Consider the following 15,361-nt stretch of genomic DNA (forward strand, 5'->3'; position numbering starts at 1 on the left):
TATACAAAGCCTACATTCCTACCGCATCCCCACCTGTGCCTAATCTCCTACCACCTACCTATACCAGGGGCAATTTATGATGGCCAATTTACTTGTCAACCTGCAAGTCTGTTGGTCGTGGGAGGAAACCTGAGTACCCAGCGAAAACCCACTGAGAACTTGCAAACTCCACGCGGGTGTGGAACCTGAGGTGAGCCATCCTTGGACTAGGGGTGTGAGTTTGCTTGGTCAGTATGTTTCTCATGCAAACTGCTCCTTAGGAATGTACCATGTCTGGCTGATATGAGTGTTGAAGCTTGTTGCCTCTTTCTGTTGTGCTGTACCAGCTGCAAGGCCAATGGTGAGATAGATATGTAAACGAAGGATTGAAAATGACTATTTTATTCATTTAAAGCAAGAATTAAATTGTAATATTGGTGCTTTAGAATGCTAATTAATAGCTAAAATATGGTTGCAAGATTATTGGTTGCAGGATAGTATAATTGCCACTGTTTGACTAAGTCTTTAGAACATCGCACTGCGTCTCAATGTGAGCTCTACTGTGTTCTCCTTGTGCACAAGTTAATCAAGTAATTTGCGAGTACTCATGTGAGGAAGTTTGATTTATTCTGCTCTCTTCCACAGGCAGTACCCAGAATTGAACCTGGGTCACGAGCTGTGAGGCTGCGGTGCTAGCCACTGTGCCGCCCGTTCTCTTTTTTTTTTTTACTGGCCTCTTTGGACAAAGGTATACTCTCATATAACCTTCAGTGAAAAGCTACTGGGCTGAAGCTTGGTAAAACCAAGTGAAGGTGAGATTAAATCCTGCTGATACTTGTCATAGTTTGATTAATTACAATGTTACAAATGCTATCAGAAACTTGCTATTTCTTAGTGCAGTTAATCTCAGTAGCTTGTATTGTCAAAGATTGGTGCTTGGGTGTGTAGTGCAATTGGGTTCAACACATTCCAGGTAGGTAAAACCATTTAATGTTTTTGCTAATGGACCTGAGGATTAAGTACACTTTGGTAAAGTATACTTCAATCAAATTGAACTTTATGTATCTAATGACTAAATGAAGTAGATGCTACTATAGAATGTGACCAATCAGTAAATTACTAGTTAATGACCAATTCCACACAGACTGCAAATGTGAAGTAATGATGCATGTAGCTTAACTTGACCATATTACCATAGATATAAATCTTCAAGTCTAATGTATGGTCAAATAACAGATTAGATCCAAAAACAATGTTTTTGCACTTAACACCTATTGCAGTAAACAGCATAGAATTTAGGTTATTACAGGTTGCATTTTATGCTTTTGGTCATGGGTTGGGCATATTCAATCCTGCATGGTATGCAGGAGATAACTATGAAGAAAACAGTGGTACCAGACGCTGCTCATCACAAAGCCTTAAAACACAAAGGCAATGATGCTGTAAAGGATCCTGTACTAATCATTATGTACAAGCACAAAAGTATGGTTGGACATAAAATATTACAATTGAGCTATAAAAAAGCAACCAAGTTGTGTGAAAGTGTATTTAGTTTAATGTTATCTATTGTGGAATAATTTGTATCTTGTCATAGCTGTAGTATAAAATTAAAGTAGTCTGAGCATTGAAGTGTCAGTGGGCAAAGCCACCTGGCATGTTTCAATAACTAGGTAAGAGTCTGCTTGAACTTTGTAATGTTTGTCACAATTAGCCTCTAGGCTCAATTTTTTGACTTCGTGTCATCTCCCTGACCAGCAGACTCATTCAGCCACCTCCAGCATTCTCAAGCTGTGCCTCCTTAGCTGCTCTCTATCTTGTCATTGAAGAGTGTCTCTGTCTGAGATCAGCTGTCTAAATTCCTGTACACCCTTACTCACTCAACCTGTTTCCACTTTGTCTCTAGTCTAACCCTGACCTTGTCAACAAACTTGCAGACAAGAGGAGTACTGTTCTTTGTTGTCCTGACTTACAAGTTGCAGAAGCTCAGTACCAGCTCACAAACTGTCTCCAACTGCTGCCTCCCACCCCCTCCCCAACCCCCCTTCTGGACATCTGCCTCTGCAGCTTCCAAACTCAGAATCCTGCAATCCCAGACAGCCCACTTACACCTCTTGCATAAAATCCACTAACATGACCATCATGATAGATGCATTGTTTTCTGCATGTTCCTGTCCCACTGAATTATTATTTTTTGCTATCTTGACACTATAGATTGTTCCATGGTCCAGTCTCCAACATGTACATCAGTGACTCTTCAGATACCATATTTCATCAGGATAATTTCTAATTTGCTGCTCTTCCCCACCCCCCCCAAACTGCTGCCTCTAAACTATGGAAGTCCAATGCCTTTGAACCTCCGTGCCCCACCAAGACGGTGTGAGGGCTCTCTGCTTCCTTTTTGCAGAGGCATGACCACCGCCACCACCCCACTCCCCCTGGCTGAACCTGCTTTCAAATTGAACAACTTTGACAACTACACTCTTTACTTTCAAATAAATGATAAGGGTACCTGCATGGGTACTAGTAATGCTTGTCTTTTTTTGTGGGATATTTCAAACATGTTCTAGGCTTACTCTGTTCCCTTACCAACTTTTTTCTAGTACATTGACAGTGCAGTTTCCTGCTCTCCCCTTAAATCATTTTTTTTTACACATTTCATCTGACATATCCCATTCTCGACTTCTGTCTCCATCTAATAGGGATTGGCTGTCTACAAATAATAAAGGCCACATGCTCCAACAGCTGTCAACTAGACGTCCCACCTTGGCTCCTGGAAGAATTCTGTTCGTTTGTCGCCAATGTCATCTGCTCTGAATGTCATGGGGGTGGGGGGGAGGAGAAAAAGAACTGTGCAAACTATTGGGATTGAAGGCCAAAAAGTCCTCAAGGCCTGATAACTTACATCTTAGGGTCTTCAAGTATGTGGCAGGGGCAGTAGTGGATCCTTTAGTTAACAAATTGTAAATTCCCTGGATGTGGGAAAGGTTCCAGTGCATTGGAAAAATGCTCATATTAAGCTCTTATTCAAAAGGGAGGGAGGCACAAATTCAGAAACTACAGATTAGTTTAACAGGTCTGAAGTTGTTGGGATCCATTATTAAGGAAGCAATAGGACACTTATAAAGTCAAAACACAATCCATCAGTCAGCATGGTTTTATGAAGGGTAAATTGTGTTTAACTAATTTGTTACTGTTCTTCCCAGATTTAACAAGTGAAGAGAATAATGGGGATCCTGTACATATAGTATATCTGGACTTCCAGAAGGCATTTGATAAGGTGCTGCATAACTTAAGATCAAATGTGGGTAGGGACAATTTATCCCCTTGGATAGATGGGACCTTTTTATGGTTAGCAAGATGTAACTAGTAGGGTGCCACAAGGTTAGTTCCTTGAGGCCCCAACTGTTCACTATAACCAATTGGATGCAGGGATAGAAGGTACTTTTGCCAAATTTGCAGATTAACAAGAGCAAAGAACAGTACAGCACAAACAGGCCATTTGACTCACCAAGCCTGCACTGATCTTGATGCCTGTCTAAACTAAAACCTTCTGCACTTCTGGGGACTGTATCCCTATATTCCCATTGTATTTGTGTATTTGTCAAAATGCCTCTTAAACATTGCTATCGTAAGCTAACATTAAAATGGTGAAACTAAATTGTATTAAATGTACAAATGACTATGGATAGGCGCATGGGGTCCAAGATGTACTAGCTAGATGGATAAAGAACTGGCTGGGCATCAGGAGACAGTAGCAGTGGAAGGGAGTTTCTCAAAATGGAGACGTGTGACCAGTGATCCACAGGGATCCGTGCTGGGACCACTGTTTGTGATATACATTAATGATTTGGAGGAAAGTATAGGTGGTCTGATTAGCAAGTTTGCAGACGACACTAAGATTGGTGGAGTAGCAGATAGTGAAGGGGACTGTCAGAATACAGCAGAATATAGATAGATTGGAGAGTTGGGCAGAGAAATGGCAGATGGAGTTCAATCAGGGCAAATGTGAGGTGATGCATTTTGCAAGATCCAATTCAAGAGGGAACTATACAGCAAATGGAAAAGTCCTGGGAAAAATTGATGTACGGAGAGATTTGGGTGTTCAGGTCCACTGTTCCCTGAAGGTTGCAACGCAGGTCAATAGAGTGGTCAAGAAGGGATACGGCAGGCTTTCCTTCATCGGACAGGGTATTGAGTACAAGAGTTGGCAGGTCATGTTACAGTTGTATAGGACTTTGGTTCGGCACATTTGGAATACTGCGTGCAGTTCTGGTCGCCACATTACCAAAAGGATGTAGATGCTTTGGAGAGGGTGCAGAGGAGGTTCACCAGGATGTTGCCTGGTATGGAGGGCGCTCTCTATGAAGAGAGGTTGAGTAGATTAGGATTATTTTCATTAGAAAGACGGAGGTTGAGGGGGGACCTGATTGAGGTGTACAAAATCATGAGAGGTATAGACAGGGTGGATAGCAAGAAGCTTTCTCTTTGTTCCCCACCCCCCCCCCCCCCAAAGAGTGGGGGATTCAATTACTAGGGGTCACTAGTTCAAAGAGGGGAAAGTTCTTTACGCAGAGGGTGGTGGGTGCCTGGAACGTGTTGCCAGCAGAGGTGGTAGATGCGGGCACAATAGCGTCTTTGAAGATGTATCTGGACAGATACATGAATGGGCAGGAAGCAAAGAGATACAGACCCTTATAAAATGGGCGACAGGTTTAAATAGAGGATTTGGATCGGCGTAGGCTTGGAGGGCCGAAGGGCCTGTTCCTGTGCTGTAATTTTCTTGGTTCTTAGGTGAATGTGCCTAAATTTTGCAGATGGATTTCGATGTGGATAAGTGAGGTTATCCATTTTTGTTGAAGGGTTAGAAAGGTAAATTAGCTACAAGAGAAAACTCAGCTTTGATGCCGAGGGATTGGAGTGTGCTGATACATGAGTTGTCAATGTAGTTTGCAGGTGCAGCAAGTAAAAAGGAAGGCCAATGAAATGCTGGCATTTATTGCTAAAGGAATAGAGTATAAAAGTAGGGAAGTGTTGCTGCAACTAGACAAAGCAGTAGTGAGACTGCATCTCGAGTATTGTGTACAGTTTTGGTCCCCTGAGTTGAAAAGGGAAGTAGTTGGATTTGGAGGCAGTTCAGATGAGGTTCACTAGAGTGGTTCCAGAGAGCGAAGAAAATTACAGCACAGGAACAGGCCCTTCGGCCCTCCAAGCCTACGCCGATCCAGATCCTCTATCTAAACATGTCGCCCATTTTATAAGGGTCTGTATCTCTTTGCTTCCTGCCCATTCATGTATCTGTCTAGATACATCTTCAAAGACGCTATTGTGCCCGCATCTACCACCTCTGCTGGCAACACGTTCCAGGCACCCACCACCCTCTGCGTAAAGAACTTTCCCCTCTTTGAACTTGTGACCCCTAGTAATTGAATCCCCCACTCTGGAGGGGGGGGGGAAAAAAGAGAAAGCTTCTTGCTATCCACCCTGTCTATACCCCTCATGATTTTGTACACCTCAATCAGGTCCCCCATCAACCTCCGTTTTTCTAATGAAAATAATCCTAATCTACTCAACCTCTCTTCATAGCTAGCGCCCTCCATACCAGGCAACATCCTGGTGAACCTCCTCTGCACCCTCTCCAAAGCATCCACATCCTTTTGGTAATGTGGCCGAAGGGCCTGTTTCAGTGCTGTATCACAACTGCACGCGGTATTCCAAATGTGGCCAAGCTAAAGTCTTCAACGGTAACGTGACCTGCCAACCCTTGTACTCAATACCCCGTCCGATGAAGGAAAGCATGCTGTATGCCTCCTTGACCACTATTGACCTGTTGCCACCTTCAGGGAACAATGGACCTGAACACCCAAATCTCTCTGGACATCAATTTTCCCCAGGACTTTTCCATTTACTGTATAGTTCCCTCTTGAATTGGATCTTCCCAAATGCATCACCTCGCATTTGCCCTGATTGAACTCCCTCTGCCATTTCTCTGCCCAACTCTCCAGTCTATCTATATTCTGCTGTATTCTCTGACAGTCCCCTTCACTATCTGCTACTCCACCAATCTTAGTGTCGTCTGCAAACTTGCTAATCAGACCACCTATACTTTCCTCCAAATCATTTATGTATATCACAAACAACAGTGGTCCCAGCACGGATCCCTGTGGAACACCACTGGTCACACGTCTCCATTTTGAGAAACTACCTTCCACTGCTACTCTCTGTCTCCTGTTGCCCAGCCAGTTCTTTATCCATCTAGCTAGTACACGCTGGACCCCATGCGACTTCACTTTCTCCATCAGCCTGCCATGGGGAACCTTATCAAACGCCTTACTGAAGTCCATGTATATGACATCTACAGCCTTTCCCTCATCAATCAACTTTGTCACTTCCTCAAAGAATTCTATTAAGTTGGTAAGACATGACCTTCCCTGCACAAAACCATGTTGCCTATCACTGATAAGCCCATTTTCTTCCAAATGTGAATAGATCCTATCCCTCAGTATCTTCTCCAGCAGCTTCCCTACCACTGATGTCCGGCTCACCGGTCTATAATTACCTGGATTATCCCTGCTACCCTTAAACAAGGGGACAACATTAGCAATTCTCCGGGACCTCACGTGTTTAAGGATGCTGCAAAAATATCTGTTAAGGCCCCAGCTATTTCCTCTCTCTCTTCCCTCAGTAACCTGGGATAGATCCCATCCGGACCTGGGGACTCGTCCACCTTAATGCCTTTTAGAATACCCAACACTTCCTCCCTCCTTATGCCGACTTGACCTAGAGTAATCAAACATCTGTCCCTAACCTCAACATCCATCATGTCCCTCTCCTCGGTGAATACCGATGCAAAGTACTCGTTTAGAATCTCACCCATTTTCTCTAACTCCACGCATAACTTTCCTCCTTTGTCCTTGAGTGGGCCAATCCTTTTATATATGAATAAAAAGCTTTGGGATTTTCCTTAACCCTGGCGTGATAAGGGGTTTGTTTAAGAGATTGAGCAGTTTAGGCCTTGACTACAGAGTTTAGAAGGAGAGGAGATCTAATTGAGGTACATAAATGATTAAGGGAATTGACAAAGTAGATGTAGAGAGGATGTTTGCTCTGGTGGGGCAAACTAGAACGAGAAGTCATAGTTTTAGGATAAGGGGTTGCAGATTTAAACCTGAGATGAGAAATTACTTCTCAAAGGGTCTCTGGAATTCACTACTCCAGAGTGTGGTGGATGCCAGGGCATTGGGTAAATGTGACAGATTTTTACTAAAGGCTTGAAGGGTTATGAATGGGCAGGAAAGTAGAGTTGATGCTGAGATGAGATCAGTCATGATGGTTTTGAATGGCAGAGCACGTTCAAGGGGCTGAATTGCCGACTGCTGCTATTAGAACATTAGAACATTGCACAGTGCAGGCCCTTTGGCCCACAGTGTGCCAAATCTTTAACTTACTGTAAGATCAAAATACCTACCCTTCATTCTACTATCATGTACCTATCCAAGAGTTGCTTAAATGCCCCTAATGTATCTGCTTCTACCACCGCTGGCAGTGCATTCCACGGACCCACCACTCTGTGTAAAGAACCTACCTCCTGACATCTCCCCAAAACCTTCCTCCAATCACCTTTCAAATTATACCCCCTGGTGATGGCCCTTTCCACCCTGGGGGGGGGAAGTCTCTGGCTATCCACTCTAACAATGCCTCTCATCATCTTGTACCCCTCCATCAAGTTGTGCCTCATCCTCCTTTTCTCCAAGGAGAAAAACCCTAGCTCCCTCAATATTTCTTCGTAAGACATGCCCTCCAGTCCAGGCAGCATCCTGGTAAAGCTCTTCTGCACCCTCAAGCTTCCACATCCTTCCTATAATGAGGCGACCAGAACTGAACACAATATTCCAAGTGTGGTCAAACCAGGGCCTTATAGAGCTGCAGCATAACCTCGTGGCTCTTAAACTCAATCCCCCTGTTAATGAAAGCCAACACACCATAAGCCTTCTTAACAACCCTATCAACTTGGGTGGCAACTTTGAGCGATCTATGGACATGGACCCCAAGATCCCTCTGTTCCTCCACACTACCAAGAATCCTGTCTTTAAGCCTGTATTCTGCTTTCAAATTCGACCTTCCAAAATGAATCACTTCACACTTTTCCAGGTTGAACTCCATCTGCCACTACTCAGCCCAGCTCTGCATCCTGTCAATGTCCCGTTGCAACCTACAACAGCCTTCCACTCTATACACAACTCCAGCAACCTTCGTGTCATCGGCAAACTTGCTAACCCAGCCTTCCACTTCCTCATCCAAGTCATTTATAAAAATCACCAGACCAGCGGTCCCAGAACAGATCCCTGCGGAACACCACTGGTCACCGAGCTCCATGCTGAATACTTTCCATCTACTATGACCCTCTGACTCATATGGGCCAGCCAATTCTGTATCCAGACAGCCAAATTCCCTGAATCCCATGCCTCATTTTCTGAATGAGCCTAACATGGGGAACCTTTATCAAACGCCTTGCTAAAATCCATATACACCACATCCACTGCTCTTCCTTCGTCAATGTGTTTTGTCACATCATCAAAGAATTCAATAAGGCTTGTGAGGCATGACCTGCCCCTCAGTCATGCTGACTGTCTCTAATCAAACCATGCTTTTCCAAATCATAAATCCTGTCTTAGAATCCTCTCCAATAATTTGCCCACTACCAACATAAGACTGACTGGTCTATAATTCCCAGGGTTATCCATATTCCCTTTCTTGAACAAGGGAACAACATTTGCCACCCTCCAATCATCCAGTACTACAGTGGACAATGAAGATGCAAAGATCATCGCCAAAGGCGCAGCAATCTCTTCCCTCGCTTCCTGTAATATCCTTGGGTATATCCTGTCTGGCCCCGGGGACTTATCTGTCCTCATATCATTCAAAATTTCTGGCACATCCTCCCTCTTAACCTCAGCCTGTTCCATGCTGTTCTCACAAACAACCAGGTCCCTCTCACTAATGAATACTGAAGCAAAGTATTCATTTTATGACCTCCCCCTACCACCTTCAACTACAGGCAAAAGTTCCCTCCAATATCACTGGCCCTACCCTCACTCTGGCCACCCTCTTGTTCCTCAAGTGTAGAACGCCTTGGGATTTTCCTTTTAATCCTACCCGCTAAGACTGCTTCATGTCCCCTTCTAGCTCTCCTAAGTCCATTCTTCAGTTCCTTCCTGGCTACCTTGTAACCCTCCAGAGCCCTGTCTGATCCTTGCTTCCTCCACCTTAAGTAAGCTTCCTTCTTCCTCTTGACTAGCTGTTCCACATCTCCTGTCATCAAAGGTTCCTTCACCCTACTATCCCTTCCCTGCCTCATCTGGATAGTTTTGTTCCACAGTCGCAGCAAGTGCTCCCTAAACAAACAACCTCCACATTTCTGTTGTGCATTTCCCTGAACATCTGTTATACATTTATGCTACCCAGTTCCTGCCTAATAGCATTGTAATTCCCCCTCCCCCAATTAAATATTATCCCACCCTGTCTGCTCCTGTCCCCCTCCATTACTATAATAAAGGTCAGAGTTATGGTCACCATCACTGAAATGCTCTCTGAGATCTGCCACCTGGCCTGATTCATTGCCAAGCACCAAGTCCAACCTAGTCTGCCCTCCAGTCAGCCTATATACATCGAGTCAGGAAACCTATTTAATTCTGTTATGTTCTGAGGATGATGCAACCCTCCACAACTAGGCTTCTGGTACATCTCAGTCCATCCATCCTCCCTCCCTCCCTCCCTCAACAGGGTCCTCGACCAGTGTCAAGCATGTTAGTGGCACTTCTACCCTGCCCCCTTTGCCTCCTTCCTACTACAATACAAGGGTTACTTTTTGTTGTCGTTTCCATCTCAAGCCTCCATCCAAAGCATTCAGCCTTGCCATTACTGCCACATCCAGTGTGATGCCAGTACCAAAAGCATATTCTTCACCCCCCCCCCCCCCCCTCCCCTGTCAGCATTCCTAAGGATCATTCCCTCTGACACCCTGGTCCACTCCTCCATTATCCCAATGCAGCTTCCCATGCAATTGCAGATTATGACAACTGCCTTTTTTTAAACTTTCCCTCTCTTCACTATCCAATGGCCCAAACACTCCTTTTCAAGTTTAGCAGCAATTTAGACAGACTTGGACATGAAAAGATACAGCCCTGAAACAGGCCCAACGAGTCTGTGCTGACCAAAAACCACCTATTTATACTAATCTTGCATTAATCCCATATTCCTTAACACATCCCCACCATTCTCCTACCACCTACCTACACTCGGGGAAAATTCTAATTGACCTATCAACCTGTAAGTCTTCGGCTGTGGGAGGAAACCAGAGCACCTGGCAGAAATCCACGTGGTCACCAGGAGAACTTACAAACTCCATACAGGCGGTACCCAGAACTGGACCTGGGTTGCTGGTGCTGTGAGGCGAAGGTGCTAACAACTGTGCCGGCCCAATTTACCTGCACTTTCAAATGGTATACTGTATCGCCTGGTTGTCATGTGCTCACTGGAGACCAAGCACTGATGTGCTGACTGCTTTGAACAACATCTTGGCTTTGTGCAAAAGCCTAACAGTTTGCAGTTGCTTTAGATTGCAACAGCATCCCCCTCATAATGTCATAGCCATACCTGTCCTGGACTTGCTGTAGTGTTCCAGTGAATATCAACACAAGCTTGAACAGCATCATTGATTTTAGTCACTACAGCCTGCCAGACTGAACATTAATTTCAATGTCGGAGCATCACTGTCCCCCTTTGTTGGTTAGTTACTTGGGAAAAAAATAAGGTGCCTGCTCCCTGTTAATGTTTTGTGCTTTAGGTCAGGGCTCTTCATTTGCATCAATTTATATTAAAAAAAAAAAAAACAAAACTTCTGCAGTAAGGCTTTGTCTTTTCAGCACACCATTAAGATACTGTTTGGCTTTGCATGACCTAGTCATGTATTCTGTGGCCCTGTATCCAATCACCTTGCCTTTATCTTTTTTTTTTCTCTTTCCCCACCCCACTTGACTTGATTCACCTGTTAAATTATAAACAATTGCAAATTCAAATGAAGGGTCACTAATGTGGCGTTATTTCTGCTTGTCTCCACAGATGCTTCCGGAGTGCAGCATTTCTTTGTTTTTACTTACAGATGGAATTCTGCAGAAAAGTAGCTGTCCATAACAAATGCTTTCTTTGAAGAATTGGATTGCTTCAAGAACAGATTGATGCATCCTGACTCTTAATTCTGGTACCTGAGATTGCATCTTTGGGCAAGTGTGACTTAAAGGATGTCCTGCACATGAGATGTGCCCAGTCTGCACTCTGCACATCAGACCACTGGCTTTGTCACTCTAAGCTGTTTGTCTTCAAGCCTAAACCCAAAAAACAGGCTTAGAGCTAGATATTAAATGATCTTCAAGCCTAAACTGGAACATCCTGACTTCATTGATTCTGTTGTAGAAGAATTCTGGGAACACAGGAAAGCTGCAGTACTAGATACATCAAACTTAAAAGGAAAAAAACGACTGGTTTGATTTAAAAATGACAAGGAAATTTAAGTTGTGCAAATAAAACTGTTGGCTCATGCTCATTGGGTTCACAAGCCAAGGGGCAAAGACTGTCTAAAGCCTGCAGCACCTTTCAATCTAAGTTTGAATATCTGAAATGACTGGTGGTTTGCACTTGCAGGTGGAAAAAAAAAACACAAATTTACACCAAGACTGGCAACAACTTTCCCTGAAGCACTAAAATCTGGTGTTTGACCAGCACAGCAAAGGCAAAAGATCTGCACACTGAAAAGGAATCAGCAGTGGAAAGCTGGTCTGAGTAGTTTGAAATTCTTTGTGGTCCTAAGTGCGCAGTGCATGAAACTGCCATCAATCACAAAACAGCCTTTCAAATAAGTGGATGAGAGTCCAACTCTGCAGTAAACTGCCATCAAGCATATTGAAAAAGAACAAAGCCCTTGGAGGCAAAATTTAAAAAAAATCCAGACTGTTCTATCGACAATATGTTCACCCTTGTGTTTTTATTGCTGGGAAGACTGGTGAGAAATTCTGAATGAATGGGCTTCTGCCTACCATTTTGTCTAAGACCATTTTAGAGCCAGTATAGCTTCAAAGCAAACTGGCACCAAAAACATTCAATTGACACTAGTCATTGGAGAGCAAAACAAAGGCCTGTATGTTTTTTAATTTGCTGTGCCTGAGGCATTTCACAGTCAGCAGATGGACTTCAAACATTTCAAATACTTTTGCCCACCCAGATTCCTAGCTTCTGTGAAACAGTTGCATGAAAGTAAACTTGAAGTCCAGCAAAAGTGACCTTCCATCCCTTGTGTATCTCTAATGGTATGGGCTGGCTCCAACAATGTTGACCATCTTTTTGAGCATAATTCTGCAGCAGGCAATGCCAGAGTTTACAGAGGGTGTTCATGTAAGCAGCTGGACTGAAGCCCTTTTCAAACTTGTCTTCAGGCTCCAATACAAAGACTGTTCTGTGCAATTTTCAGTCATTTCACAGCACTTTGCCCACAATCAAATACAACACTTTTTTTTTTCTGGAGCCAGTACAACTGTTGGGGTGATGGAGCAATCTAAGCAGAATACAGATAGCCAAACATTGTCAGTTAACCAAGCTGAAGGCTTTAAAGGAATTTACTGATTTGGGGAGCACCCTCTAGTTGGATGCCAGCATTGTCTATTTCCTAGTCTAGCATATTTAATAATAAAGAAGAAAAATTTGGCAGGCTTAACCTGTGGACAGAAGGGGACAAATCCATTGTACTTGCTGCTCATGTGGCTGGTAGTAATGTGTCCTGTAATGCTGTCTGTGTACACCTTGAAGAGCACTCCCATCACTGCCTTGGCAGTTTCAAGATCTGCTGGCAGGACTGCATCACAAAATTTTCATGGAAACAACTAACAGGTGCATCAAGCCCATCCTCCTGCAAAGCTTAGTGTTGGACATGTAATGTTGCCCACATAGGCTCTAGTCATCTGCCCAAGCTGGTCTTGTATGGAGAGATGACCAGAAGTAAAGAGGGACCTCATGCAAATGTTGCAGGGACTCCTTGGAAGTTCCTCTACCACATCAACCATTGCCAGTGGAAAGTGCAGGCAATAAATTGTGTTGCCAGGAGATAGTACAGTTTGAGCAGTACTGGCAACTTGGAGTGGAAAACAATGATGAATTGATGTATCCAATTGCCCCCAGCAGCAACACTAATTAGTACGTTCTGTGGGAGAATTGTCTGGTGACTGGCCTGACTAGCCATCAGGAGCTCTGGAACTAGTAACTACGAAGTTCCCAAAATAGTTCGCTACCAAGAGTAGTAATTGCATTGGAGTTGTACAGTACATTGTAGCTCCTGGAACTTTTGTCCTTTAGTGTATTTAAGTTTGATGCATGCCAGGAATACTACCATGCAGACCATGAGTTGTCAACCTACTGAAGCAAGAACTCAAGACTAGTTGTATGCCATAGAGCAGAAGCAGCATCTGATGGAACGAAACATCCTGCAAGTAACAAATCAGATCGAAGATTTGCAATTCTACTACATTATTTGGTTCACTGCTATTAACATCTAAAGAGCTGCCTGTACAAATATTCCCACTGAGTGGTGGGGATCCACTACCTGAAATATGAAGCATAGCATGTGGCAGTTTTAAACCAACTGAATTGACTACATGATAACAAATAGTGCAAACGTTACAGATCCTACCAACACTGGCAGTCTAGACATCTGCCACGCATATGTAACTGTAATAATTAAAGTGCAACAACTAGCTAGGAGTGTGGCGAGGGTTCTGAGTGTGGCGAGGGTTCTGAGTGTGGCGAGGGTTCTGAGTGTGGCGAGGGTTCTGAGTGTGGCGAGGGTTCTGAGTGTGGCGAGGGTTCTGAGTGTGGCGAGGGTTCTGAGTGTGGCGAGGGTTCTGAGTGTGGCGAGGGTTCTGAGTGTGGCGAGGGTTCTGAGTGTGGCGAGGGTTCTGAGTGTGGCGAGGGTTCTGAGTGTGGCGAGGGTTCTGAGTGTGGCGAGGGTTCTGAGTGTGGCGAGGGTTCTGAGTGTGGCGAGGGTTCTGAGTGTGGCGAGGGTTCTGAGTGTGGCGAGGGTTCTGAGTGTGGCGAGGGTTCTGAGTGTGGCGAGGGTTCTGAGTGTGGCGAGGGTTCTGAGTGTGGCGAGGGTTCTGAGTGTGGCGAGGGTTCTGAGTGTGGCGAGGGTTCTGAGTGTGGCGAGGGTTCTGAGTGTGGCGAGGGTTCTGAGTGTGGCGAGGGTTCTGAGTGTGGCGAGGGTTCTGAGTGTGGCGAGGGTTCTGAGTGTGGCGAGGGTTCTGAGTGTGGCGAGGGTTCTGAGTGTGGCGAGGGTTCTGAGTGTGGCGAGGGTTCTGAGTGTGGCGAGGGTTCTGAGTGTGGCGAGGGTTCTGAGTGTGGCGAGGGTTCTGAGTGTGGCGAGGGTTCTGAGTGTGGCGAGGGTTCTGAGTGTGGCGAGGGTTCTGAGTGTGGCGAGGGTTCTGAGTGTGGCGAGGGTTCTGAGTGTGGCGAGGGTTCTGAGTGTGGCGAGGGTTCTGAGTGTGGCGAGGGTTCTGAGTGTGGCGAGGGTTCTGAGTGTGGCGAGGGTTCTGAGTGTGGCGAGGGTTCTGAGTGTGGCGAGGTTCTGAGTGTGGCGAGGGTTCTGAGTGTGGCGAGGGTTCTGAGTGTGGCGAGGGTTCTGAGTGTGGCGAGGGTTCTGAGTGTGGCGAGGGTTCTGAGTGTGGCGAGGGTTCTGAGTGTGGCGAGGGTTCTGAGTGTGGCGAGGGTTCTGAGTGTGGCGAGGGTCTGAGTGTGGCGAGGGTTCTGAGTGTGGCGAGGGTTCTGAGTGTGGCGAGGGTTCTGAGTGTGGCGAGGGTTCTGAGTGTGGCGAGGGTTCTGAGTGTGGCGAGGGTTCTGAGTGTGGCGAGGGTTCTGAGTGTGGCGAGGGTTCTGAGTGTGGCGAGGGTTCTGAGTGTGGCGAGGGTTCTGAGTGTGGCGAGGGTTCTGAGTGTGGCGAGGGTTCTGAGTGTGGCGAGGGTCTGAGTGTGGCGAGGGTTCTGAGTGTGGCGAGGGTTCTGAGTGTGGCGAGGGTTCTGAGTGTGGCGAGGGTTCTGAGTGTGGCGAGGGTTCTGAGTGTGGCGAGGGTTCTGAGTGTGGCGAGGGTTCTGAGTGTGGCGAGGGTTCTGAGTGTGGCGAGGGTTCTGAGTGTGGCGAGGGTTCTGAGTGTGGCGAGGGTTCTGAGTGTGGCGAGGGTTCTGAGTGTGGCGAGGGTTCTGAGTGTGGCGAGGGTTCTGAGTGTGGCGAGGTTCTGAGTGTGGCGAGGGTTCTGAGTGTGGCGAGGGTTCTGAGTGTGGCGAGGGTTCTG

Source organism: Heterodontus francisci, chromosome 41 (assembly GCF_036365525.1).
Source record: "Heterodontus francisci isolate sHetFra1 chromosome 41, sHetFra1.hap1, whole genome shotgun sequence".
In the NCBI taxonomy this organism is placed as follows: Eukaryota; Metazoa; Chordata; class Chondrichthyes; order Heterodontiformes; family Heterodontidae; genus Heterodontus; species Heterodontus francisci.